Source organism: Dicentrarchus labrax, unplaced genomic scaffold (genome assembly GCF_905237075.1).
Source record: "Dicentrarchus labrax unplaced genomic scaffold, dlabrax2021, whole genome shotgun sequence".
NCBI classification, from domain to species: domain Eukaryota; kingdom Metazoa; phylum Chordata; class Actinopteri; family Moronidae; genus Dicentrarchus; species Dicentrarchus labrax.
In genome coordinates, this window is record NW_026136709.1 from 21,338,446 (window position 1) to 21,366,048 (window position 27,603).

General features: G+C 40.4%; 1 protein-coding gene across 1 annotated transcript in view; it reads left to right on the top strand.

Annotated features, from left to right (window-relative positions):
- Positions 1-445: 445 nt before the first annotated feature.
- The window catches only part of LOC127369399 (cadherin-20-like), a 73,835-nt gene continuing 46,677 nt past the window's right edge, over positions 446-27,603 (top strand). Inside the window, exon 1 of the mRNA XM_051410759.1 lies at positions 446-1,504. The gene's annotated coding sequence lies outside the window, so the exon portion shown is untranslated. The remainder of the gene's footprint in view (positions 1,505-27,603) is intronic.

The window sequence follows — 27,603 nt, forward strand, 5'->3', positions numbered from 1 at the left end:
GCCTACATGTCATTAAATTCCTCTTTTTGAATTGCATGTGATTATATTGAGAGCTACGAACCAGCAAATTCCCTTATTTGTGTCAACATAAATGGCCAATAAACTTGAATCTGATTATGTTTCTAGAGGAGATATATTGAGGTGGGGAACATATGCCCCCAAAGAGAAGATGTAATTGGCAGTAATCACATATGAAGTCCAAATCCCAATTGCTGAGACTTGACATGTTGTTTAAGACTTTAAAGTGCACTTGTACTTTTTTTGACTTAACTTGAGGTAAGACTTCACTCAGACTCTGATTTAAAGATTTGAGCCTTGACTCTGACTTTAATTCAGTGATGTATGAACATCTCTTGGTTCTATCCTCTCTCCAGCCTGCGGGGACGCAACCTGTTTACTGTCGCTGGATAATTTTTTATCTGTTTTCCAATGACTCAATATCTTCAATTAACTCCAATTAGACTTGTTTAAGGACAGTTAATCATTAATTAACCAAGGGAATAGGGTGGTAAATATTTACTTATTCATCAGACATATTTCTTGTTTTGTTCGTGATTATTTTATGAGCCAATTTTCTTATAATGTGTGTTCATGTGTGCAGCATTCTAATCTAACGGGCTGGTGTCCCTGATTGCACATTCATCATGAATGTTAGACCATAATCTTTTATCCCTCCTTCAGACAGTCTGTTGATAAAATCCAGTGGAGAGCAGGGACCACAAAGTTAATAGACTATCACTCCCCCTAAAAAGAACTGATTGTACTATTCAGGCGGGTCACATACACAGTGAGAGGGGTCACAGCAAAAGCGAGAACAAAAGAAAAACTGGGTAAAAGTGAGTGGAGTGAAAGAGTGTATTTTGAGTCCTGCGGGTTAATTCAGTGCCTTTCAGCTACAATTGCCGTGTCTAAACATTCATGAGCCGTAGAGGGATGGAGGGAGGGAGAGAGAGAGAGAGAGAGAGAGGCAGAGAAACGAGGGGTATGGATGGAGCAACAGCACAGCGCTCAGACACAAAAGGGAGAGCTGGAGAGGCAGCTGCTGTGTAAGCTCGTCCACAGCGCTTTGAGCAGGTAGAGCGAGCACAGGCAGCAGAGGGAGAAGCGGGGAACGAGAGAGAGAGAGAGAGAGAGAGAGAGTGCAGGAGGATAGGAGGGAGGGAGGGAGGAAGTCTGTCTTTTCACCTGAAGATTACTTTGTATCACACTTCTCTCACCCTGAGCGCTGGAAGGAACAGCGAGGAAGGAGCTGAGCTGATCAGGAGGTGCCAGCACTTGCTCTCTGTTTTTTTCCCCCCCTCTTCTGCACGGGGGTCAGCTGGACTTCTCTGTAAAAAAAAAGACTAAAACAAACCCACTGATCAGCCTCTACTGGAAAGACTGAGAAATAGAAGCTGGCACATCAAGGATAGAAGACTAAAAAAGTGAGAAAACTGCAGTAAATGACACTGGCCGCAAAGGAAGAGAAGTTTCACTGAAAATCTACTCCTGAGAGCTTTCAAAGGTAGGATTTGGATTTATTTGTTTAATATTTCTGTGCAAACGGGAATCTGTTAGAACCGCATCACCTGAACTGCTTGTAACTGGAATCATGTAAAATCCCAAATTGGTTTGACGTAGTGACCAGAACAACCTGTTACAAGGTAAGTCGTTACATGCTGACTTTGCATGCTTGCAGAGTGTCTCCTATATATATATGTGTATGTATGTGTTTGTCATGAGGCAATCATGAATATCATTTATTGACTTTGGGGAGCAGCAGCAATTTTTTACCTCTGTTATTTAAATATGATAAAAATGTTGCAACAATGTAAAGTAGAACAGAGTGTTGGAAGGACAGTTTGTGTCAAAAAGATGATCTGCAACAGAGCAGAGAAAGAAGATAAAAATGTGAAGGAGAAGAGGAAGAGACAGTGGGAGAAACAGTTGGGGGGGGTAGAGAAAGAAATACACGAGTGTGAAGGAGAGTTGGACTGAGAAAGACAGAGAGTAAAAGAGGAATAGCAGGAGGAGGGATGGAGGTCTGGAGTGGCGGGGGCTCGCTGGCAGCCAACTCAGTAACCAAGGCAGCTGACATGAGGGAGAGCCAACAGGGGACAGTGGGATTTCTATTTTTCACCCTTGCTGAGATACGCCGGGGCTCTGCCAAGTCCCCTGCCTCATCCCCCACGGATAAAGATTTCATTGTGCGGCTCTGTGACCGAATTCATTAAGCATCAACATGTACTCTCCCCTGGCCGTACTTACTCCCTCACGCTCTCTATCTCTTTTCTCCCCGAACTCCTTCTCCGCTCGCACTCTCCGGCTGACACTCACTCTCCCCGTCTGCTCCTCCCCTCTCGCTTTCATTATAGTCTCAGTTGGCCCCATAATCAGCTCAACTCGTGTTGCATCAACAGTTGTATTTTGTAAAGCCCTGCAGTGAATAATAAACACATATGCTATGATTCTTCAGGGAGGATTTCTATCAAAAGGAGCTACTTTTGGCAAGGCTGGCCCCCAAGCCCAAAGTTTATCAACCTTGGTTTCAGGATGCCACATGGGGTCGCTCTGTATGCAGCTGGGGGGTCTTGGGAGATTTAATGGATGGCAATTTAGCAACTTTGCTTGCGTTCTGGGGATTTTAGGCCAGTAAAAGGTTGAAAATCCTGCTTTTTGTTTTTAAATGTCACACTGAAATTCTGTAAATGCAGAAGAAAAAAAAAAGGTGTATTTAGAGTTTTCATGCATTTCTTATTCAAAGCTACCTTCAGGAAGACGTGATGACATAGAAGTGACTACAATAAATGATTTTTTGGATCATTTTATGGGAAAGGGGTCGCTCGAATACTCACCCGATCTACAGTTCCCCTTAGCACAATGGAACTCCATGGAGCGTTTTCAGTGTATTGTCTTCTGTTTTGGCCATCCAGCTTCTTTTTCAGTAGCAGCAGGCACCTGTTTGCAGCAAAGAAGCTCTGATAAACCAACTGTAAGCTACCTGCCCAGCACCAAACAGCACAGTGGCAAACCTAGTAACCAGCTGGCAAACATTGTGGGGCATTTAGCATACAGAAATAGGCAATTTGTGTCTCCGTATGTCGGGAATGCCTTTTGACAAATTCTTAAATGTCCATTTTTAAAGCTACATTTTGAAAATGTCCAACTTTGATGCCCCATTGTGGCAAACAGCAATGCACACGCCTCTCCTTTGAGTTTCTGTTCATTTCACAAAAATGTACGAGACTGCATTGGGAGTACCAAATAAAAGCTCCAGAAAATGACCTTACCACAGACTTTATGGATGGAAATCTCTAATTTGTTTAAAAAGAAATGGCATTTCTTCAATGTGGTATAATGTTTTCATGAATCTTTCTAATTTAAGAGGTCATAGTGAAAACAAAGGTACTGTTACATTAGATAATTGAATCACTGAATGTGGAGAAAGCTGGATTCAAATGGTTTTTGAATGTGTTCACTGTATATCATACATTAGTCCTTTCATTCTCCACTTTGAAGACCAAGTCATCATCCCTTTTAGGTAAAAGGCTGGTAAAAGGCTCCTTATTGTTTCCAAGATGTGAAACACTTTGCTTGTGGTGAAATCAATAGCCCAGTAAATTCTTAATTGAATGACTGCAGGGCCTGGAGCCCGATGGTGCTTTATGGGCTACCAGAAGGACCCTTTGAGAGCATGCAGAATAACAAGGACCCTGCCGGCATTGTTGTGGACTGGGAAACAACGTCATGTCAATCAGCCAGGCCTGGCAGGCGACAGCGGCGATGGGAGTGTGTTAGCGTTTGTACACCTGCCATGTTACGCTTGAGCAGAAGCTGGTGTCATATTACCTCCAATTAGCTTTTGTTCCTCTGAAACGCTTTTCTTGGCTCATTGGATCATTATGCAGCCTGTGTTATTTGACACCAAGGCATGGTTTCATAGATGTCATCAAGGCGATCAGAGATTGAAAAACACTCAGGGTGAAACATAGTTGTCAGGAAATGGACACTGGGTGTCAAAATGAGATATATGATTTCTGTACACAAAGCATCCTCATAGTATTTTGTAGCAGAGCGAATCCTTTTATTGGAGCTGTAACTTACCTGTCTGAGTTGTTGATGGATTGACTGACCTTGGGGCCGTGGTTGCCATTTCAACAGAAGTAAAAGACAACAATCCATACTTTAGGTCAATTTTCTGAACATCATGATTGTTTCATGCTGCAGAAGCTCACCCATCACTCTGTTAACCATGTTCTGTAGTCTGTTTATGGATCTGTACCAAGAATTACTTCTGCTTTTCTTGTCAATAGTCAAGTTTCAATTCTAAATAAGCACACATTTTAACAAAATTTCCAGATAATCGGAAAAGTTGGACCCATGATGTCACTGAAAGAGCACCAGTCAAACCTCAGACGCTGAAAAAACATGTGAAAAATGTGATGGAAATATAGCATGAACCATCTATTGTTTCTAACTGTTAAACCAAAGTAAGTCGAGAGAGTAAAAAACATCCTTTCCATCAAGAAAAGCCTTCAGTGCCATTCTTTTTTCTCCTTTCAATGAAGAAATATTCTACAGCTCTGATATATCTAATACTGCAGCATCTACACTAACCTCTATACGCCCACCCCCGGAGCTGCAGTTCTTCCTCAAACGATGTAGACCGAGCATGATGCACAATCTCGTTTTCTTGCGAGTCATTGCGAGATGTTTAAGTCACATGCGTCTTGCATGTCAGGATTTATTTGTCTGTTTCCATTGCTCTTTGTTGAATTTTGCTTTTTAACCTCAGCCAAATGTAAAAACATGTGATATTTAAACTTTCTCTGAGATTTTTTTTTCCACTTAGGTTTTGTAATGCAAAATTGAAAACATGCATTGAACAGGTGGTTGGAAGCACACTTTGACAGCCAACCTTCGCTAACAACCTCACCTCTGAGGGTGGCGTCTCGAAAAAACATGTCCAACTTGTCCATTTTTTTTCTAAATGACACATTGTTCAACCTTGTTTTAAAAGATTTGCAGTCCCTGAACAAAAACAACCGGCACTTTTCCAGAGACATATGTTCAGCACTACTTGTTAAAGAAGAAGCACATGCAGACAAATGGACTGAGGCAGCTAAAAATACGACTGTAATTTAAACTGTCAGTACCAACAAGGCTAATACAACTGCACAACCTTAAAGAACACCTACAGCAAGTAATAAGTTCATTCCTGTGGCATCTGAGAATTTAAATACAGCCAACACTTCCCCTTTTCCCGCAGTGTATATACAGTACAATAATGTTCATCTGTGTGTAATTGATGCGTGTGCATGGGCCATTGTTTGTGTGTTAGTCTTAACAAATTCCTCAGTGCCCGAGCTTGATCATGCACCAGAAGATGCAGGTTTTCATTTCATTAAGCCGCTCCTGCAACTCCCTGTAAGCTCAGACAGTGAATTATTCCATCCCCTCTTGGGTTGAAGAAAGCAATCATGTTTTCACTTCATGTTTTTTTCCAGGACTGACTCTCAGGCAATGTATCTATTGAAAATGAGAGTTGCTTAAAGTAATAGACAGAAACACCTCATCTCTGAAATTAATTTGAATTGATTCTCCCTAGTCCTTTTCCCCTCTGACAAGGTTTTGAGAGGGAAATTTCAAACGTTCAAGGCCACATGTAAAAATCAATTTCTAAATTAAGCTGATCCGAAAGATGAGCTGTCTCTCTCAGACGTCCTCACCGTGGACAGGAAAGCAGTCTGAGCACATACCAAACTTGCCTTAACTGTTGCATGGTAACATACTGTAGAGCTAATTAGAATAGAATTGATGATTTCCTCTTAAAAAAAGACAGCACTGCCTGTGTTTTATTCATTAACATATCATACATATCATATCCAAAGTACACAAACAACGATTGTATGATATGTACGTACACACAGGCTACTGCTCATTGTATGATCAAGATGACAAATTCTCAAAATAGATTGAAGACAAATTATGACTGATTGTTTTTAACAAATTATAGAATCTTTTTTTATTTCTGAGATATGGTTTAAACTGTGCAAAACAATACACATTTCCTTTTCTTTGTAAAAGTGAAAGTGAGGTCTTTGTGCCTTGATACCACGATGGATACCACAATTAATATTTAATCTCCCCATTTTGAATCAGATTTGTAGAGATTTAACTGTCTTGCGATAGATCTTTATATCCCTAGTCACTACAGCTTTGTGTCTTGACAAGACAATTAAAGTGCATGTACATTTGCATGCCAGCCCAAAAAAACTGACAAACAAGTGGCTGTGGCAGTGAAAAGTTGCCAAACACAAATAAGTTGGCAAGCTAGGCTAAATGAACCAGACTTTTCTTGAGGATTCTAGCCTAATCTTCTCAAATGGAGTCTTCCACAGCTCTGGTTGTTGGAATATGATGGCAGGTTTGATAGAAAACATGTTCATGTGAGAAGAGAGCTTTTTTTTCTTGTTGAAAGGACAGCAGACAAAACAGAATTTCGTTCTAGTGAATGAACGTTACCTTCACTGTTGTTTTGAAGCTGTAGCTGGTGGACATCATGGCATGGAAGTAGTAATGAAACTGGACATGTTGTTCCAAGATGGCGACTTTCCAAAATAAGTTGTTCACTGGATGCATACAACAAAAAATCATGCAAAAGTTTCTGCATGTTTGGGACCCAAGATGATGCACAGAAAAATGTATATAGTATAAGTTCTTAAGGCTAAAACTAAGTGATACAGCCTGCAGTTTGAAATACTGGCACTACTGCAAAATCCCAAGTAGTGGCCACAGTGCTGGACCTCGGAGATTGCGTGAGGGGTTGTTCATGCAGTGCTCTCTTTGGTGGGATGGGAGGACTGAAAGTAAACAGGATGATGTCAAACTGTCTTACCTCTGCCAATAGAGGAGACCGAGTAGTTGAGGAAGCTGTCCCCCCACTGAAATGTCACCAGCTTAATTCATGCAACAGTAAATGTGCTCACTGTCAACCTGTTCAAACATCCTACCTACTCAGTTATCACACTCTGGATTAGAGCACCAGGAAAAACACCTAAAATATAAGAGCAAACTATGATCTGCAATTACATCAACGCCAAACATCCCCTATTTAATTCTTTAACAATCAATCTCCCTGGCATAGGCGAAAAATAAACAGCTAATCGACCTTCAGCGAAGGCCAAAATAATCATCACATTGCATAAGGAATACAGTTTGACCTTGGTCCTGGCAGACAGTGATTACGTTTTATTGGCCCAAAAAATGGAGCCCCATACTCACCAATGTACTCTGGCTGAATAAAATGGAGCGCAGTGGGGAATGAATTATAGTCTCTGGAGTCTGTGAGCTCCAGTCAACTTTTTTTCTCCTATAGCAATGGAGGGGATGAGCCGCCATAAATCTGACCCAGAGATCCATTAGGTTTCTGTACTCTGCAGCACACAGTATCAGGCTACTCTCTTTTTCTCACTCTGTCCACTGCTCTTTGGACTGGCCCTGACAGTAACATAATCTGTAATGTTAATTAATGTTATGGATTTTGTTTGTGCATTTGTACATCTTTGAGACCATACATTGTTCATCTCCGTGTGTATATACTGTGTTTGAGTGTTTGCGTTAGTGGTGCAGATTAATTGTCGAGAGTTGTTGCAATGAAACCAGTGACTTAGAGAGGGCATTCCTCTGTCAAGCCCACGCTAAAGGTCTTCAGGGATTAAAAATGTTCGACGTGACCTGAAACAAACCTGTGTTAAACCTAAACCCTAACCTAATGTGAATTAGTTAAATAAGACTCAATCTAAATGGGATCCAAATACCTGAAGATAACTAAACCTAATTGTTGATGCAGTAGAACCAAAGAAACCCAAACAGGAAAGACAACTCTTTTTGACAATCAACGTCCCATAACAACCACGCTCAACTGGTATTACTAACTTTTTCTACATGGTTAAAGACTTAGAGACCCTTCTGTGTCATGAATGTTTTGTCCTGAATAAGGAAGAAATACAAGGATTACAAAAACTGATGTAGAAATTAAGTATTTTTTCTTGCACTTAACATCTAACACCCTTTGTCTTATCATTGTCTTACATTAAAACCTTTGTTTTCCCTGCAAGTTTACATGCGACTTTTTGCAACACATGATCAGTGCTGACTGAGAGTCCGGAAAAACCTGACCGAGAGTGTTCATGAAATATTGACGCACAGATCCGAGACCAGCAGCCATAGAACTTGATATTTTCCAGCCTGATTAAACTGAATATAATTTGGAACTAGCCCAAGTGAGGTCTTGGTTATGAGGAACCAGGAGGTCTTAGAATAGTTTAATCAGCAATAAATATGGTCAGTTGTGCAGACTGGCGGGCAATGGTTCTGACATTTTTATAATGACTTAATCCTGCCTCTAAATTTGAGATTTTTATAATAAAGAATTGTGGATATTTTTACATGATTGACTTATGAGCACACTGCGACCGTCCATAAGAGAACTGCCATCCAATTTACCAGAATTGCTCAAAATGTATATGCAGAAGTGTCATCAAAATCTGACTGTAATTGCACAATGTGATCAAACGTTATGGCAGCTCTAATCTAATTATTTTTACTGCATATATGGAAATGCATCAGGTTTGGTAAAGATTGGACTGGAGTTTGTAGCAGAAGTGGTAAAAAAAAGAAAAGATTTCAGCAGTGATAAGTGAAAATGTAGAGGTGGTTAAAAATAGCCTCTTTGGGACACTCTTAACAAAATAAAGCAATCAGTTTTTGGCTCATGGCTGAACTTTCCATTAAATAAAAAGAAAGGTGTAATATGTATTTTCTGAGATCATCTGCGCGTCATCATTTGCAGCTTGTTTCTTCTCCTATTCATGTCCAGGCTTGATGTGAAACCTGCTAAAAGAGCACTGTATTTGAGCATGTTTGTGTGTGTGTGCGTGTTAGTGTGAATTTCTCTGTGCGTAACCTGTGAATACGTGTGTGTGGGGGGGAAGGTGGGTGTTTGCATCAGCGCAGATTGCTCATAAAATATGACCTCTGGAAAAAGTTTCCTGTCCGCGTTCTCCTCCTTGAACTCCAATCCATTATCTTCAGGTATCAAATTCATCCCAACAGGTGTAGTGTGTTAAATGATATGGGCCCGTGGCAGCCTGCCACAGATGCTAGGATGAAAGAGAAGCACGAGATCAAGTGCCGAGTGCTGGCTCTGCTTATACACACAAACACACATATACCCGGCTTACCTTACACATTTCACAGGGGCCCTATACTGCAGTTATCACCCGCATCATCTGCAGCTGTGAGGGAAGTGAGAGCGTCACACCATGACAGCCATCTGATGAAAGTTTAGTGAGTTTTCCTTTTTTCTGTCTTGGAGGACTCAAGTTTTGAAGATACATTGCGCTGTAAGATACAGTTTGCTCTCTGATTGGCTGGAAAGCTTTTATCTGTGCTTTCCTCAAACATCATTTTTCTTCCATATCCTGAAGCATCCGATCGATGGTGCGAGCGGCATGTAGACAAAGAAGACAAAGTCAGAAAAGAAAAGTCTCATATCTGTTTCTTCCCCGCTGTTTGCTGACAGTCAAGAACTGTTAGTTGTGCAAGGTGAAAACATAAATCTTTGGCTACACTTTTTGCCTCACAGTACTATAAATGAAAACAGTTTAGACCCGCTCCTGCCAAACTCTCCTGCGCCACTATCAAAAAATATCACAATCCCCTTCAGACATCAATTCTGTAACATTGTTGAATGAGTCCATATGTTAAAGTAATGGCTGTAGGGCTTTTAAAGTGGCTATTATCAATATTATATATTAATAATAGATCAAATGACAGTGTGTAATGTGAAAGGGGTTGCTTGTAGTGATGAACCCACAGACAATTCTCATCCAACTCTGCAGTAGCTGCTTTCAGCTCACTGTTTTGCATCACTGTAACCGTTAGTTAACGACGAGGTGGTGAACACAGTGGAGCATTTAGCAGCTAGCGAGACAGATGAGTCTTTCAAGGGTTGATGGAGACCAAAAAAGAGCTATAAGGAGGGGGACTTAATTAACACTTTCACTTTTGTCTACTAACATGTTTAAATGAGCAGCTGTTTGCTGACTTGATCATATCAAATTTCTGGTGTTAAAATGTAAAAGTTGTGATTACAGCAAGTTAGCATTGGCATTAAGGCCATCACCATCTTGTTTTTTTGGAGCCAGATGTGATAATACTTGGACCTGCCTCTCTCCTGACTGGATCTGACTGAGATCCCGAGGACACGCTGTGGTAGGCTACTTGTCAATCACAAGGTAGTCTCATGATAGATTGGAGAGCTTGCCATCTACCAATCATCTGGGGATTTCTAAATTCCTAGTAGCTGCTTGAACGCCAGCACGTACAACCCTTACTTCAAGGACACACCTTACCTGACTCCATGCTCTCTGCCAGTGAAACAAACTGGAGATACAGTGAATCACTTTGTAACACGAAGAGAGCTTTTTAAAACGTTGTGATGTGAGAGTCACAAGGAAGCGACACCCTAAGTCATACCCTGCTTAATCATCTATTTTAATCTAAATGAGACCATAATTTACTAAATTAACATCTTGCTGTGTGGAAGAAGGTAGGTAATAAATCAAGTGGAAAGTAGGGTGATTTTCTCATAAACTTACATACAATCAGACTTTTGTTTGCAGCAAGTAGATTCGCCCCCTGCTGGACATGGGAAAGAATGCAGTTTTAAGGCACTTTAAGCACTGGCTTATAAATTAAATAATAATAATAATAATAAAATAATCATATTCTTTATATAACGTTTTATGTTATTATTCATATCGTAAACATTTCACAAGGATGAAAGTTTTTACTGTGAATAATGTGCTGAATTTATTTTTTGGCACCAAAATCTGAAGGTAGAAATTCAGTTTTATTTTGTGTTTATTAAACTTATTTAATTTACTTTAATGAAAAATGACAATGTATTAAGAGGAAAGGTAACCCAAATTGTGAATATAATATATTTCTGTTGCTTGCTGTAGACCTTTTATTAATGTGACTAACACCTTAAAAAATATTATGTAAATGTAATTAGATCCTAGTAAGACTATCACTGTAGCTTCTAACAGGGGATTCATATTATTGTGCTCATTTACATATTCTTAGAGGTGACTGACAACATAAAGTACACTAAATTGGTTATACGGGAGATAAATAACACATTAATGCATAACATATTAAATCCTGAATTTGTGACGTTAGATTTAATGGAATCACCAGATTGTTCACATGATTTGAAGAATAAGCCTCAAAATAGGATTTAAGATGAAATGACTTTGCCCCAGTGAAAGAGCTCCAGTCAGAACCTATTTATTTGCTCACGCTGAGCCAAAGTCCCTTGTGTTGATGCACGCTGTGTGATGGGGCTGACATTACTGACGCCTTGTTGCAGTGATGGGTGGGAGTGGTGGGGCGGGGCCCCTACCCCCCCTCCCCTACACACAAACACAGATGAGCCGTTTGATCTCACTCTGCCTCAGTTCAAAAGGGATCTACCCCTCAACCACAGTCATAACCCCCCTGAAAACATACACTTCAACACCCATCCTCCCTTCCTTCCCTTTGAAATCACATTACCTGTGTCCTCTTTTTCAGCTGAGGAGTGTATAGCAGTAGATGAGACAGAATGGAAGATGTAGAGGAGGAGTGAATTGAGGAAATAATCACAGTGAGAGTTCAGTATCGGCTGTCGACAGGAATTCCCAGTCAGGTGGGAGGATCAGCTCCTCTTCCTACTGAAGTCTCGCTTGTCTCCTGAGTGGATTTAAGTGTCTCATGTGGTGGCCATGAAATCAAACTCATGGAAACCACTTATCATTTCCCAGTAAACATGTTTTTGATCATTTGTAGGTCAAAAGATGTCTAGATGCTTAAAATAAATGCATATTTCAACAGCATTTAAATGACTATACTTGTAGTCAGCTGCCATTTAAAGCCGTATTAATTGATTTCGTTGGATACTTTGGGGGTAGCAGAACAACCTGTAATCACAACATTAAATCACCTTATATAGTTGATATATTGAACATGCTAGCTAACAGTTGCCTATTTACACCAGGCACAGAATAATATCCACATTCTTTCAACTGTTGTTTCTGTACACATAATTCACTCAGTCATTTAAGGCAGAATTCATGTTTTTGGCCACTTGGGGACTGCATAAATAGTTCTGAACACAACATTTACATCTTATTAACTTTGATATGGCTAAAACATTACCAACAAAAAGACATACAAGTCTAAACTGTGTATGTCTGCCATTTGAAACGAATATAACTTTGGCTTCCAATTTCAAAGCAGGTTTTGCATCTTTGCTTTGTGTGGTGAACTTTGACCAGCCTCAACCAGTAGCAAAAGTATATGTGATTGATCCTGCACTGGCAGACAAGATACAAATTCCACCTAACCCTAAAATGGAATAATTCTGGTAATATGAGGAAATATGTCATAAAAACTGAAATATCTTGCTAAACTGTGAACTCTCTGCATGTTTTGTGTGTGTAACAAGAAACTGAGCTATTTGTTAAATGATGTTGGCAGCAATACACTGCCATAGTAGCCCAGTTTTAACCTAGACGTCTAGACATTCTTTGACATGCAAATCAGTGTTTACTGGTTTACGTTTCATATCCAAGAGAACAGCTCCCAAAAAATGCATTGTATGAATATATCATAGCTAGGTAATGGAGTTAGCCTGGGACAATGGTTTGGTTTCCCTTCTTAACTTCTGTGGCGAGCCCTTGTGGCCATATGTTTGAGTAAGTGCCTGTCTTGTACAACAACCTACCAAGCCTTGTCAAGTGAGCCCTGGGATCCATGTTTGCAGTCACTTCAATTCTTAAGTCCTACCTTTAAATATTTGAAGAGCCAGACACGAATTAAGAACAAGGAGAAGTGAGGCTGCACTGAGCACATGCAAGAATAGGAATGCATTCATAATGAATGCGCCTCAGTTCCCTCTCTTGATTTATTTCAAGGCGAATGAGCATAGCGAGCAAGAGCTAAATTAACTTGTTTTACACACTTAACATGTGATAGGAATGGCAATTGTTTTTTCCTGAGTTAGGAATATAGTGAATCTGATGATTATTTAAAGAGAAATTCTTCTCCACATCAATTTTAAAAGTTGACAGCATCCAGGTGTGACGCTGAGTCTTTTTATTTTAGAGATAAACTCACTCTCCCTCTTCCTGGGTTGTATATGTCAACTTCAGTTTGTCATTTCTGACATTTCCAAGAATACTTTTTTGAAAAATGCCTGACAACGTGCTGTATGCAGCTGTGGGTTACATGTGAGCAACAGTCAAGAAGAAATGGGAGTCATGTAGTGCGCCCATGTCCCATAGCTGTGTGGCATTATGGTCTACTGAACCCGCTGTTGTTTGAGAAATTGGTCTCTGTCTTACAATGAATTTTGTCTCTGTATGACGTCTCAGAAGGCTGTCAGACGCGTCTTTGGTTGGGAAATTTTTGTGGATTACATCGTCAACACTGATATCTACATAAAACAGAATAAAAGAAATGTTGTGTTTTCTGTACATGACAACATATTATTTCAGAGATTGTATATAATCAGGGAAACGGCTGCAGGCAGAGAACTGACTGGTGGGATTTATGGTTTAACATTCTGAACTACATTTCACCAAAACACTGAATCCCTAACTGTTCATTCTCTGGTGAGCTAACCAACCAAAAACTGCAAAAAATAATAATAATAATTTCTGTTTTGTAATGGGAATTTGAAGCACACATAATCAGGAGAGAACCCCTATTTCAAAAAGCAGTTCAAACCTTCAGAGTCCTGTTTTATTTGCTTAGTGGACACTCTAATCTGTCATTTCAACACCGACAGCTTTACACATTTGGCGTTGGAGGATGGATTTGTTTTTATGGCTGAATGTTTATTAGAGCAACTGAAGTAAATTACTTTCTCTTGAGGAAAACGCTACAGCGCAGTTTATTCCCTGCTCCTACAATTACACAGCTCCATATAGTACAACACTTGACAGCCTTCACTACATTTTTTTGTTTACTACAGTTCTGAAATCATAATTTGCCACCTTACAGTGTTGTGTTCTGTCTTGTTAGAAAATCATGATTAGTATTCAAACACAAAAGGAAGACAGAGTGTGTGTGTGATTATGTTTGTAGACAATCCATGTGAATGTGCCAGGCTGAAATAAGTAAAAAAAAAAAAAAAAAAGAAGCCAGAACATTGATGTGGTGTGAGTAAAAGAGAGAAAGTGAGACGAAGACAGACGTATGTAAACAAAGCAGGCAGAGAAAAAGCGAAGTGGAAGACTGCTGAGTGTTGGACTGTGGATTTGTCTCCTCAGCTGCTGGCTAAGTCTGTCATCTGTTCAACGGTTGAATCAACATCTGGTGAAACCCGCATAAACACAGCTCTCTGAGCCACCGACAGAGAGGCAGTGAGGGAGACAGAGAAGCTTATACACTCGACTGGGTGTCACACTTGTAATACACCTATAGAGAAAAACACAGAGTGAGAAGCAGAAACCAATGATAGAGCATCTTCAACACATCTATTGCCAATTGTGTTGCAAGTAATGCATTAGATAGCAGGTTCCCAACTGTAATCACATTACTGTTTGCTCTAATAGTCTAATGCTTGATATTACAGTCCTAATTTTAGTCATCACATCACATTTACTGATCTTCTCAACAGGTCATGACTCATATTACATATACAGTATTATAAATAATTCTGAAATATTATACCTATTTAAGTCGTATTTATTTAGTTTGCCTTGCCCCTGCTTCTGCATTACAACAATGAGAGCACAGGATGCGTGCAAGACAAGAGGCAGTGAGATGAGGAAGAGATCAGACCTGATAGAGGAGAGAGAAGCTTCTAATAGCCAGAAGAGCAGATTTAGTTTTACTTATTGTCATCTGGCAAAGCTCAACAGGCATAGTTCACTTCCAGGGTGTGGTTAGGGTGTGGTAAGTGGATCTTAATTACTTCACCAGCAAAACTTTGTTCAAACTAAACCTTAAGACTGTTTTTCACACTGGACTCTTTTTAGTTAATTCCAAACTCTAATTTAAAGGCCGGCCCTTAGTCAGAACAAACATGTCAATGCGTGAAAAATGCAAGGGTTGGCGTCGGTGCTGGTTAGAATATGAAATATATCTAGGAAGGCCAGTGGGAGTGATAAATCCATGAGTTCGGAGGCTTTTTAAAAACCAAAATGAGGAAGGACTTTACAGCTCTGGAAAGTTATCATGGCAACAGTCATTTTATACCCTCCATCTGGACAACTGTAAGGTAAGGGGTAAATGTGTGTATAACCAGATTGCTTTGTTGTCGTGGCCAGTTTCAACCAGCAACCACAGTCTTCAGCATTGGTATCCCAATAATTGATCTCATCTCAATCGCCTCCCACAGACTTTAATGACCAACCAATAAAATATCAAAATTCTCAAATGTCCATCCAGTCTGAAAGAGAAGGTGGGACTGACCTTTATCAGGAAGCACTCACCGCTGCCTTTCCTTAATGGCATCACTGCGGCCATGTCACTATCAAACAAGTATGGCCGATTGAGTTGCACCTCAGATATTGGTGTAAAATTAAAGATCAAAGCTACTGAAGATTATACATTTTTTACACCAGCAGCAACAGGAAGAACTGGATGAAGGAGAATAAAAGTCCACTACAGAGAGTATATCTTCTTTCACAGGAAATTCCAGAGAATTTAGACCACCAAGCCCCTCAACACTGTCTGATGAGTGATTGCAGAAACACAAAAAGCAATGGCAACATACCACCAAAGTTGGCGCCAAAGTTGAATAAAAACAATTCATAATTTACCACTTTAAATGAGTGTACAGACAGTGTTTCAGTCAGCCATCACGGGCCATCCTCAATGCATCAAGCTGTCGTTCTATTTCTGGGCAGCGGGAGAGACACGTCCTATATCAGTGCCTGTTCAGGCTCGCTTTATGGGAGACCTCCTCCTCTTGCAGTTCAAGTCAATTGTCAACATGATTTATGGAGACGTGAGCTATCTCTAGACCGGCTCCTCAATCTTCCCCTGACGAATTGGTACCATCGGTCCATGTAACCGTCGTTTGTTTTCTTCACTGGCCAATTTTCATCCACGCTAACAAATTAAATCTGCCATGTTTTTGAGCAAGCTATTTTTTCCTCCCTTCTCCTTGTTCCACGTATGACCTGTTCGACAATTACCGGAGATGTGAGATTGACACCAAGGAATGAACTTCACAAAACAATTTGGCACGTCTTTTTTTCCTCTCCCCTTTTTTCCCTCCTCCTTTCTCCAAGGCTCTGATATGAGTAATATCCAAGTTTTAATGGGGGTATAGTGTCATAACATTTAATGGTTGGGAACTTGGTTTGGATGACACGTTCTGATTCTCGCATCTCCCAAAGACACGCACCACTTATTGTCCCAATCATCTCATATAGCTCACCAACACCAATACAACTTGATTAATGTGACTGGCTTTTATGAGCGGGATAAAAGGCTCTGCATGTTACAGAGGCAATTATAATACCCCAGGAAACTCTTCTAAAAACAATGGAAAGCTCATGCAATCAACGTAAGTGGTGCTAACTTTTTTAAAGTTTGGCTATTTAAGTTTATAATTGACTCCTCTCCAGCACCACTAAATGGAAATGAGGGTCCAGTGAGCAATCAGCCGTATCTTTATCCAGTAACTTTGTTGCCCTACTCTGCCCTGACCTGCCTGCATATTAAGGGAAATGAACTGCCGGTGGCAAGGTGGCTGAAAGGTTGGAGAAAACTGAACAGGCAGCAGGTTTCACCCATGCAAGGACCAGTGTGTCCATCTACAACGGGGGAAAGTGTCTACGATCAAAATACTGCATTTGAATGTCGGCGACAAACTTAAAATGTCAGCTAAAAGGTCAACAACTTGAAGTGCTCTGAAAATGTTATCCAGGGAGAGTACATGCAATATGATTTCATGAGGCCACATTTTTATGATAAAAGCATCTTCTTAACAAGGCAAAGAGCAGCGGGTAGCATGTTCATATGCTAACGTTTGCTCCAAAGTACAACTGAGGCAAATTTCTTTAGTTTTGGTATTTGGTTATAAACCAAACTATTGGATATATTAACATTTTGATGGTCCTTGATGACAAATTAAGGGACCACAATTCATCCTGATGAGAACGTGAATGTCTGTACCATATTTCATGGTAATCCACACAATAATTTAAAATGAAATTTAACTCCAATTTAATGGCAACCTCAAGGTGGTGCAGGAGGAACAGTCAGATCACTAGAGATTCATCCAGGGGCACCATGTGTAGCATCTGTATTCAATTTCATGGAAATGAATTAGATATTTCAGTCTGGACCAAAATGGTAGACCGACAGACCGAACGACCAACTGACAGGATTTGCCATCTGTAGCGCCATTCTGCTAATAAACTAGGAAGCATGCACAATATTTAGGAGTAAGAATTTGGGTTCTAAGTTATTAGATTAAGAAAATATATCAAAACCTTAAACTGTCAATGCAAATGGAAAGTTTAAATCCAAAAGTCTCTGTACAGTTCTGAGTATGAGGTTGTGTATGTCATGGTTAAGTATAACTAACTTTGTTAGTGAACTGCTGTTATGTACTAATGTAACCTCAGCTGTGGTGTAATTTCATGTGTGGCTAAAACTTTTTATTTTTGACTTTGGAGTCTGATGATCAGTGATCATCGGGAAAAGATGATGAACTTAAAAGACACATAATCTTATTATCTGCCATAACAGCAACAGTGCCAAATTCTTCCGAGGCTGCAAACAGAATTATTGAGAACGACGTGAAGATTAATCCCACTGTTCATGACTCTGACGTTCATAGAAGTTTTATCCCACAGCAAATATTGTCAAAACGCTGATTGTCATAATTCCAGGTTATTTGTTATTTTCCCACTGACCACCAGCATAAACTTCAGAAAATTAAATAAGCCGTAAAGCACTGAAAGAGAAGTAATCGGGCTAAAAACAGCAGCGATGGTGATTCATGGGAGCTGTGGATTTCAGGAGACAGGAAGAAAAGCTTAAGGCTTTTAAGACTCTTCATCACCTCCACCACCCAACCCCCCCCCAAACCCTTTCTTTCTTTCCACTTCCACACAACAACAAAAACAACACACACGAAGGCCTGCACGCAATCACACTATGGAGTATCACCACATATAGTGCCAGCTGAGAGAGATGGATGGGGCGGCAGTGGTTTCTGATTTAGTCCGCACAATGAGGCTGAGTGATTTTCTCTGTGGAGCATGTCTTGCCTCTCTTAACCCTGCGAGGGGGAACTCGTCCCCTCCCCACCGCCACCACCATACCCTCCCACCCCCTTACTCTCCGTGCTGCTCAGAAGATTGCCTCCCTTTTCCTGGTGTGATTGGGGTGATAACCACTAATGGATGGAGCCCAGGGCGCATTTAGGGAAGAGAAATGTTGGCAAATCTTTGTGTCCATAATAGACATGGAAATACTGGAAACATGTCAACCTGCTATATGGTCTGTATTAAGAATTTTTTAAAAATAGGGCCAAGGCTCTCACATTAGCAGGTGAGCATTGATTTTATAAACTGTTCATTCAAATCTAAACTGTAAAGGATTCTTCTCCTCCAGTTCATAGATATCATGCTCGAGACCTTCACGTTTCTGTACAAAACCCTTGACTTATCAGGAGAAACAACAGCTCAGCAAGGGGTAAACCTATAAATATGTAATCATAAATTCATATACACAGGAACAAACACTGGTGCGCCTGCACAGCGTGATCTGTGTACAGCTGTCCTTTAGCTTGCCTGGGGGCGGGCAACCCTCATTGTCATGTTGAACAAATGTGCCATCAGAGCTGCTCTTTAAAGATGGGACGTGTCACAGGGGGCATGTGAGAAACCCACTCGCCTGGAGGCAACACGGACGAACAGTCTGAAACAGAAGGAAGGGAGGAGGAAGTAAACAAAACAGGCGGCAGCGACAATCCTTGACATTTCGCTACGAGCACTCGTCTTAACGGCTGCTGAATACGTATTCTGGGCAGAGGAATGATAAATATCCTGACGGGTGAGGAGGCAGAGCTGTAGCCAGACCTCCAGAGGGAAGAGTTATTGGGTTTGAGGTGAGGAGCCTGAGACACACGGGGAGTCCATTAGACTTTCATCCAAACAGAGCCAAATAAGATGATGGCTTTGTGCTCTGGGGCGTTAGTCCGGAAAAACTCACTTCATAAAAACACCCATCTGAGTATAGAGAACCTTCTTCAAGGGGCATTATATGAGCTTAAAGCTCGCTATGTTTGTTTTTTACTTATGTAAAACTAGTCCTCTAAACTCTTTGCTCAATAGCAATTGGGGACTTTCTAGCTTTTGTTGCTAAAACTGGTTTGACTTTAGAAAAACCTGCATTGCAGACCCAATCCAAAGTCTTTAAGGTGGTGACAAGCAGTAGTCGGGTGCTTGTAAACACTACCGTACCATAACGTTTCTTTGGGACATTTTTCAATGTTTTAAAAAGCTCTCTCCATGTTACAAAGTGATTTACTATATCTCCAGTTTGTTTCATCGCAGAGGAGAATGGATATTGTTTCAGGTAAGGTGTTCTCGCCGTAGGAAGACTAAATTCAAAGCAAAGGTTTTCACCCTGTCCCTGACTATTTACGCAGTCCCTGTTTATTAGCCAATGTAACAACCAATGTACGAACTTCAGATTACTCCAGCCTCTCTTCTTTTCCTCTTACTTTTGTACGTTAAAAAGGAAGTTGACTCATAAAGAGTTTGCCTTCAATTAACATTTGTCTTTGCATTAATCACAGCATGATCTTTTTTATCTTTCCTGTGATGTTGCGTATCTGGACCCAAGGGCAGATAACACATCACACACATCATTTTATTTGCCATGATCACAAACTCTCTCTAACATTAACCCTACTGTACAAAGCACAGATGTTGTAGAAAGTGAGAAAGGGCTTTTAGAACCATTTGATATTCGAATAATATTACGTTCTTTGTCCTTTTGAGGACAGTTTATTTGGCTTACTTTGTGAGTTTCTGAACTGTCTTTGATTTTGTGTACTCTAAACTATGTTAGTAAGTGTTTTCTTGCAGCAGGAAACACAATGTATGGTGACATAATAGGTGAAAATCTGTTTCACTCAATATTTAATTTAAACATTTTGGTATTTTAAAATAAAATTTTGGTGAAAACAGTTAACAATAAGCCTTTTTCTCCTCTATCAGTGACCAAACCTTTCAGAGTAATGATGAATTATCTGTAATATAAGAGAGGACCATAAGGCAGCATTGTTCTCATTTGTTTTTTGCCTTGCACGTAAGATCCTAGTGACATCTGTTGCGGCACACTGCGCCTGCCTCCATTGTTAAACACTTGAGAATAAGAGTTGTCTTGTGGGAAGTCACAAATCTTAGCACCTGGCACAGTACCTGTTGCGTAATTTAAGGGTCATTTTGTGAAATCACAGCAACAACTGTGTCACTTTAAAATGAGTAAACCAATCTGTCAGTGGGTTTGAGACCGTTTTGAAATGCAGCGACTGTTTTCTTGAAACAAGAGACATTATCTTCTCTGTGGAATCAAGACTGCATCATTTGCTTCTCCCCGAAACAGTGATATTATCTCATCCTACTGGCTGAATATTTCACTTGTTTTAGGAGAAGACGACCCCGCTGTTAGATTGAACTTGTTGGGATGGGGTTGTTTTTTTGTGCAGGTCTCCTTCTGTTCGCCTCCTCCTGTTATCCTATTCGTATGCCCCCATTGCACCTCTCTCTATTCCGTCTAACACTCTGCCTCACAGGGCTTTCATGCTTCAGTAGGTGTACATGCACCTAGATAGAGCTTCTTAAATGGGCAGATAGGTCAAACACTAACAGAAGCAGGAGTGTAGTCGACGCAGGGCTTAAAGCTGGACACACGTAAAGTCTGGCCAATTATTTTTTTCCCCTGCTCTTCCTTTCCTTTTTCACATGTACAAATACACTGATGAGTCCTCCCTGCGTCAAAGTTAAAGCTACCCTTTTCTTGTTAAAGGCTTTCAAAGATGTGTTGAAGGGAGCGGGATGGGTGTGGGTGGACAGCTTTTGGTATCTTCTTATCAGTTTTATCCTCTCTGACATGTTTCCTGGCTATCCTGTAAAATGCTTTGGCATCGGAGGAGGAAACCAACCCGTGCTGGCCCCAGTAAGAACGTGTGAAAATCAATGATGTTTAGATAAGCTCGCTATCAATCCTGACATCTGCTCTGCCTCCTCTTCATCTCTTTCCTCTGTGGAGCACAACAACAAGAAAAACAAGCCTCAGAAACGTTGTGTTTTGTGTGCGTGCACGCATGCATGTCTGATCAGAGACTGTTGAAGGAGGGTTGGTGTGAGTATATGAGGAAGCTAAATATTGGAGAAGTTTGTGGGTAAGGTTGCAGGTTGGGGAACACTCTCTTTAAATTATGCTAATTTCGCTCAAATACTGAGTCTCACACCAGCAGCGGTGGTGATGAGTGGATGAGATCGTATGTGCTCAAAGTCTGGAATGAAAAGTTTGCACTTTCAGGGGTGTGGGTATATATGCAGGGGTAACCTTGCAAGGCTGCTGGACTCGAGATCACAAGAATCAATCTTGCCAGCCTTCCATCTATGTGTTTGTGGGCGGGGCAGTGGTACCGGACCAATCAGAGTCCTATGAGGAGGTAACAGGCAGATACAGGGGTGGGCATTAGGTTTGAGGCTGTTGGTGAAATAACAATGGCGGCTCCTGTAGAGGTTAGTGTAGACGCTGCTAGAATCAGTTATATCACAACTGGAGAGTCTTCACTGAAAGAAGAGCAGAGCAAAGAACGGCGCTAAAGGCTTTTCTTGATGGAAAATATATTCACTGCCCTTTTCCAAACAGTTTCCAACATTGCCAGATGGTTCCGTGTAACAAACCATCTGGCTCAGTCAGGTTAAGTCAGGTAAGGCTGTTAATACACACACACACACACACACACACAGCTGTGACTCTAGAGAGGGAATGAGTGGAGGTTTTTTGGGAGGATTGTAGAGGAACAGATATAAAAGATAATACAGTAGACAAAAAGCTTGACTGGTAATGTTGTTTTCTATTTATTTATTTGTATTAATTGTATTTTTGTTTATTTTTATTAATGCTATCAATTGTTTTATAATTTCTTTATTTACATTTTCAAAATGCAGGAGCATTATAATGATTTTTTCACATTTAGTTTTATATTTATTTTATTTCGTTAATTTTAGTTTTTATTTATTTAAATAAATTATTTTGTATTTACTTTAACTTTAATTGAATTTCTATATATTATTATATATTATACACTCATATATATATTATATATATATATATATTCAGATTTTTCTTACTTAATTTGTTTTAAATTTGGTTAAATTTATTGAATAAAATGTTCTATATATTTTATTAATTTACAAAATTTTAAAAAATGAAAGCACAATTTATTTTTATTATTACAATTATTTATTCTATTTTTCGAATTTTCAAAATCCTAGAATTGTTTTTTCCTTATTTATTTAATATTATTAATTATATATTTGCTTTGTTTGGTGGTGTTTCTACTTTAAAATATTATTACCATTATTTTATTAATAGCATGACACAGGTGGCATCAATCGAATGTCTATCTTCAATCAGAGATGAGTCACGTCTGCTGGTGGTAATGCCGGCACAGACAAGAACCGGAGAACTTTTCATGGCATTTTGTTCCTGAGCTTTCTTTTATCCATTTGCTCTCCCTCCAGCCTTATTCGATTTCAGACGTGCTGAGAAGGGATTGAGACCCAATATTCTCTCACCCTACCTTCCCACCCGCCTCCCTCCTCTGCTTACAGAGGCTAACATGAGACATGACAGGAGGCAGGAGATGGAAGATTCAGCTCTTCTGCCGCAGAGTAAGCCTCAAATTACCAGACAGATTAGAAGCAGCATCAGAGGGGCACGACAGGCCTCAAAGGGTTCGGAAATACCTGGCGAGAAGAGGTGCAGGTCAACATTAGAGTGCATCCTAGAGCCACAGCTGCATACGGGCCTTGTCGCCTGTAGCAGGTGGCTCGTGGAATTACACGTAATGAGGGATGAGAAGTACTTTGTGCTGGCTGGGAGATAGGCTCTGGGGTTAGGGTGATAGATCACAACCTGAGCACAGAGGCAGCGTACTCGTGTCTAATTCAGAGCTCCGGGAAACAAAGAGGTAAGTTTCTGGATGCGAGATAGTGTCTGTTCTTTTCAACATGAATGCAGTTATTATACCAGTGAGTGGAGAGGGAGGTGGACAGAGGAGTAAATGAGGAGTGAAGATGTAATCATGGTTGGACCGCAGTGGAGGATCTGAAGAGGTAGATGACACTACAGCTGTACTGTTACAATACTTCACTCTCACTTTTGTGAGTGGCGTAGTTACAGATTGTTAGTTTAACAACCTTTTCAGCGTACAGGGGGCAGAAATAAGTTCTTACAAAGTTTCTAAAGAACCAAAGTTCTTCCTTAATGGATATCAGCGACACTGGAGGTTGGCAGGAAGTCGCAGGAGGTGAGCTGAGCAACCCACGTGATTGAGTGAGAGGTGCAACAGTTGTGTCACGTTATGTGAAGAGTTTTTGTTGACATGCAGTGCTGCAGAGGTCTGTTACTGATGGAGCTCTGAAACTCTGCATTAGCCACTAAATACTCTTCTAACAATTTGACATCAAGGTGGCAGAATTCTTCATTTTTATTCATAGTCCTCTGTATCGCACAATGGTCAAAATTATACAAAATTATACTTTCAGTTAGAGTATTATAATTGTTCACATACCATCTATACACAGTAAAACAGTTGTTCATCCATTTTTGACAAGGTCTGAGAAAATCCAATGTCTGCCATTAGCAAATTGTTCCAATGGCCATGAGAGAGGAACAAGTCTGGAGCTGTCGGTTGTTCTCTATTCATACTCAGTTTGATCTTCAGTTAAAAGTGTTTTTGAACTGAGGGGTATATTTAAATGCATATTGATGAGATTGTGACTTGAAACATAATAAAACCTACTTATAAAGCTGTATTCAGGTTAGTTTTTTTTTTTTTTATCTTATAAATAATTATAAAATAATTACAGTTATGATGTCATGGATATGCAAATTAGCACGTGAAATGAGTAATCTTGCGACCTTTGGAGCAGGCTTTAGCTGCTTTGCATTGAAAGTAATTGGCAGCACTGGTGAGGCTGTGCATGCGGTGTCAGTAAGCCAAAGCAGAACCTCAGGGAGGATAGTAAAGCCCCACAGAGGCTGGAGCTTGTGTGGAATTTAAAGATGATTTAGCCAGAAGTTTTGGAGATAAACTAGTCAGATTATGTCATTTATTAAAACCACATTTGATTGGTTGGTATTTTCTGAAGGAGGAAATTGTGTTTTCTTCAGTAATGTTTGAAGGAAGAGTTCGACATTTTGGGAGATATGTGTTTATTCACTTTATTCTGGAGAGTTAGATGAGAAGTCCAGACAGTAAATATGAAAGCTACATCCAGGAGGCAATCTTAAGCTCAGTATAAAGACAGAGAACACATAGGAAATAAGGGGAAACAGCTTTCTGGCTCTGTCCAAGGGTGAAAAATTCATCTTGCAGCTCACCTAAAGCTCACAAATACACGTTATATCTTCTTTGTTTGAACCGTACAAACAAAGAAGCCGGTTTTTGGCCAGCACACGACTCGCACATGGGCTCAACTGGACCTTTCACAGACTTCACATAAGTCATTTAATGTCCGATCCAACTGATTTCGGACATTTGCATTCTCACATACAGCTCCTCCAGCTTCATTTTAACAGATATGCGAGTGTTATCGATCTTCTCATCTAATTCTCAGCAAGAATGCGAATAAACCTATCTCATACAATGTTGATGAGTCCACAAAATATATGTATAATTCAGTTTTAATTAAGTTTGAGAGCTGCTTGGCATTTAGTTTCAAAAAACATCTGTTGGTGGACACGTTGCACAGTAACTCTGAAATTATGTTTGAACTTGTAACCTTCCAGGGTTTGACTATTTGAAATGCACGGATTTAATGCTGTGAAAGAACTGGTCATGTAGTAGAGGGGAGTAGGGAATGGAAGAAAAAAGTAGACGGCACCCTTGGGCCTCTGGTTGTGTCATTTTGTTCTTCTCTGTGCCAGTCCCCGTTCCCTTTGGGCTCTATTACAGCCTATACCGACTCCTGCTGCCCGGCCAGATACAAACATAATCCCTCTGTGGTATAGTGAAGCCAGGAGCTCGGGGCAGGGAGCATGTTTAACATCTCGATTCTTCTTATTCCACCGTGGGGGGAGCGGTTTTGGCAAGATAGTGCTCCAAGATCAACACGAGGTTGACGGCCATCTGGTCTACAGCGCTGAAAATCCTCAAATGGCAAATACCACCCACAGCCTGGGCTCTGTCTCCCAGCAAACACAGCAGTGGCAGGATCCAACAATCAGCCGGGCAGGCCGGCCCAACAGCAGACCAGCGGCCCCAGACCAAACTACGGAGATTAGATCAAACAAACGATCCCATGTGTGGGAAGGTGGCTCGTCTCTTTAAACAGAGAGGTTTTATTTATAGCAACGTTTATCTGAGGGAGAATAGACTTTGTGAAGGCCGGGAGGCTCAGTCATCCGAGGGTGCAGAGTTTGTGAGGCAGTCAAGGCTATGTTGTACTGCACTCCACGCTGGATGGCAAGGAGGTGTGCACAGGGGTACTATTATCCTCCTTCGCTAACATGCCCCCTCTGGGATCATCATTTCTATGAGAGCTGCTATAAATCATTTTTACTGCAATGGAAACATCTATTGTGATTGCCTGCCCTTCTATTGGCAAATGTCATTGTCATAATAATACCTGGGAGGGTTCGCTTTACTGTGATTATGAGTGCCACGCTGATGCGGCTAGGTGGGCAGCACCAAGTAATCTGAGTGAAGAACATCCTCAGGGCGAGGATGACTTTTATACCGCAGTTAGCAGCTCACGTGATCTGTATGAAAAGTTCTGTGTGAAAAGTTGAGTACAAACAGGAAGAAAATCAACAATTATATCCTTTGAACGTCCCTTAGAATACATTTTATCAGCTTATTATTATAGCCAATGGGATTCTACATCAACACACTGTTTTCTGCGGCACAGTTTTGGTCATGAGATTTCTGCCTTTATGCTTTTCTCACAGTTGACAGTTTTGTGGTGTCGTTTGCTTAACTCGCTTGGCCACTGTCAATCAATTCTTATGACTCACAGTCTTCATTAGTAGAGTTATTGAGGCTTTTACTCTTTAAATCTTGTTGCACACTGAACCTTTAAGCACCATCCGCAGTTTGTTTTCATATTTTGCAGCTATGAGTAGCTCCTCCGTCTCGTATGTGCATTGCAATGCGGCACAATCCTGTTTCCTAAAGATTAGAAGTATTTTGAGTGGATTATATTCACTGGCAACGTTTTTTTTCCACTCCACAAACTTCTTGTGTTCTGGTTGGGTCGCGATGGATGGCGGCCATACACAGGGCATACAAAGCACAGGACTTTGACACAGGAGACCATAGTTCATGTGTGGTTAGGTTTAGATAACAGAAACACAAGGGGTTGGAATCATTGTGGTTTTCAATTTCAAAACCAAGACCATGAGCTTTCTCTAACTTCAACTCTGAGTTCCTTCAACAGACACAAAAAAAGTGAATCGAATTTAGTCGTCACTGGAAACATTCTCTTTTTGCAGATATGCTCGGTTTTGGCAGCTTTGCCAGTACATCAAGGGACAGGTCCAATTTTTTTTCAAAGTTTCAACTATTTAAACACCTGGTTCCACTGGCATTAATGTGTGACTATGGTGAACATACTCGCACCTATACACCGAATATAGACGTAATCAGACCACAGTATATACACTTCAAATTGCATTCCAGTCTGAATTAAAATGGTGTCACAGAAAGTGCCATAAATATGCCAAGGTATGTTCAGCCAGGGCTTTGTCAAACTAGTCAGCCATGGTTGTTTTTAGTGAAAGTGCTCAAGCTATCTCTTGTTGTTTCATGCTATTGCAGCCCTAGCTGCACCACTCATCCTGCAGCTCAGGTTGGCTTTGTGTGAAGGTTTTTCCGGTGACACACTCCAGAACATAACAACTCGTAAACGTCTTTATACCACCAGATCCCTTCCTAACATCAATCCAATGTAAGTTATGGGAGGATTTTAATAGTTTCCTTATTATGTTGATTAAAAATGAACCCATTACATTTCTTTTAAAAGCAGAATATAGACATTTATTATTTGTGTCACTTTTCCAAAGAGAATATACCACATGCTCCTAACCTGCCTAGCATTAGTATGTAGAATGAGGACAGAATCTATACACATATGGTAGGTGTGTAGGTAATTACTGGGAATATTTGTTTGTGTGCAGAGAGACAGATGAAACAAGCAAATCACAGACTTGTATGCAAAAGCAGGAATATCCTAAGCTTCAGTTCTACAGCATGCAGAAACCAGCTCCAAGCAGCTTTTTCTAAACAATATC